General features: G+C 39.2%; 1 pseudogene; it reads right to left on the bottom strand.

Moving 5' to 3' along the window:
- Nucleotides 1-864: 864 nt before the first annotated feature.
- On the bottom strand, nt 865-1,356 carry LOC103211870 (annotated as a pseudogene).
- Between the last annotated feature and the right edge of the window lie 1,263 nt (nt 1,357-2,619).

Here is a 2,619-nt window from a genome sequence, read left to right as displayed (position 1 = left end):
AAAAGCAAACACATAGAAACTGAACAACACCCTCCTTAGCTACAACTGGATAAGAGAAGGAATAAAAAATGAAATTTAAAAATTCCTTGAATCAAATGAGAATGAAAACACAACATATCAAAATCTTTGGGACACAAAAAAAGCAGTGACCAAAGGCCAGCTTATAGCAATAAATGCACACATTTAAAAAAAAAAAAAAAAAAAAAAAGAGCGCAAGCCAAAATCAACATCTTAACCCAACATCTCCAACAAGCAGAAAAAGAACAGCCAGAAAAGCCTACAATCACCAGAAGAAAGGAAATAATAAAGAATTGAACAGAAATAAATGAAACAGAAAGTAGAAAGACAACAGAAAAAAAAAAATCATCAAGATTATAAGTTGGTTTTTTGAAAAGAATAATTAAAACTGACAAACCACTGGCAAATTTAACAAAGAAAATGAGGGAGAGAATATGACTAACACAAATAAATATATTGGACAACATCAGAACACAACCCACTGAAATAAAAAAGATAGTATCAGGATACCATGAAGAATTGCACTCAAACACAGTTAGAAATCTAGAAATGGGGCAGATTTCTGCAAACACAATACTTATCTAAACTAACACAAACTGAGGTGCAAAAATTGAGCAAACCCGTAACAAAAGAAACTGAACAGGTCATAAAAAAATTACCAACAAAAAAAAGTTCTGGCCCAGACATTTTTTTTTATTATTATTAATACAGTATTTATTTGTCTTCCCTCTGTCAAACCCTGAGCCAATCACTTTCCCCAGGTTGCCTGGGGAGGTAAAAGGAAAGGAATATATAGGGTAGACAATACATGGGAAAAAGAATTGTGGGATGGCAGAGACGGCTCCTTCACATGGCAAAGAGGATGAGAAAGGCCACCATCAGGCAAAAGAACCCCATGGCCTCCGAGAGGGCAAAGCCCAGAATGGCGTAGGAGAAGAGCTGCTGCTTCAGAGAACGGATGCTAGTGTAACCAATGATGAGGCTCCCAATCTCAGCTCCAGAGCCAGCCACTCCAACTGTGGCAGCCCCAGCCCCAATGAACGTGGCTGCTGTGTCGATGTCCTCTGAAATGGCACTTGTTTCGAAGATGCGACTAGGAATAAGTAAGGCCAGGGAATGTGGGGCTGTTGAGCTTCTGAAGCTCTCACCTGTCAGTGTTTCAGGTTGTTTCAGTGCCATAGCAGACAATGGTTGGCTCAGCAGCTGAAAAGTGCTCCTGACCAGGGAAGGGGTGGAGATGAATTTGGCTCAGCCAAACATTTTCAGGGGATGAGGGGCTGTGGTAGGAGAGCTGCTCCTAGTGCAGAGAAAACAGAGCGGGCCCAGACATTTTCACTGGAAAGTCTACCAAATGTTCAGAGAACTGACACCAATCCTACTCAAACTATTCCAGAACACAGAAAAGGATGGAATCCTCCCAAATTCATTCTATGAAGCAAGCATAACCTTGATACCAAAACCAAGCAAAGAGATGACTAAAAACGAAAACTACAAACCACTATCGCTCACGAATATAGATGCAAAAATCTTGTACAAAATCCTAGTCAACAGATTCCAACAACTTATCAAATAAATAAATAAATAAACACATTATGACCAAGTGGGGTTCATATCAAGTATACAAGGATGGTTCAACATTAGAAAAACAATCAACATCATCCATCACATAAATAAAATAAAGGAAAAGAACCACATGATCATTTCAATCAATGCAGAAAAGACATTTGATAAAATCCAACACCCCATCCTTATCAAAATGCTCAGCAAAATGGGAATAGAAGGGACATTCCTCAACATAACAAAGGGCATATATGCAAACCCAAAAACAAATTAATTCTCAATGGAGAAAGACTGAAACCATTACCCTGTGAACAGGAACCAGACAAGGATGCTCTCTACCACCACTTCTATTCAACAGCGTATTGGAAGTCCTAGCCATGGCAATAAGGCAAGAAGGGAAAATCAAAGGCATCCAAACTGATAAGGAAGAAGTACAATTATCCCTATTTGCTGATATGATCCTATACATAGAAAACCCAAGAGACTCAGCAAAATAATTACTGGAACTAATTGAGAGATTTAGCACAGTGGCAGGATACAAGATCAACATACAAACATCAATTGGATTCCTATACACCAGCAAAGAGATTACTGAAAAAGAAATAAGGAAATCAATACCATTAAAAATACCAAACCAAACTCATTGCCGTCAAGTTGAACCTGACTCATAGCAACCCCTCCTTGGGTTTCCGAGGCGGTATCACTACAGAAGTACATTGCCCAACCTTCTGAGGAGTACCTGGTGGGTTTGAACCGCCAGCCTCCTGGATAGTAGTCAAATGCCTTAGGCACTACGCTACCAGAGCTACTACTGTTTGCAGTTGCTACTAAAAAAAATAAAATACTTGGGAATAAATCACAAAAGACCTATACAAAGAAAACTTCAAGAAACCATAAGAGATCTACATAAATGCAGAGATCCGGCAAGATGGCGGATTAGGCAGAAAGACTGCACAGACCATCTTCAACAAAGAAAAGGGAAACCAATTAACACAGACACAGAAGATAATTCTGGACCCCTGAGCCTTGAAGGGAAGGATA

Source organism: Orycteropus afer, unplaced genomic scaffold (assembly GCF_000298275.1).
Source record: "Orycteropus afer afer isolate SDZICR_OR568_19922 unplaced genomic scaffold, OryAfe1.0 scaffold00809, whole genome shotgun sequence".
In the NCBI taxonomy this organism is placed as follows: Eukaryota; Metazoa; Chordata; class Mammalia; order Tubulidentata; family Orycteropodidae; genus Orycteropus; species Orycteropus afer.
Note: the sequence above shows the minus strand (reverse complement) of the source record. Positions and strands in the feature narration are given on the sequence as shown.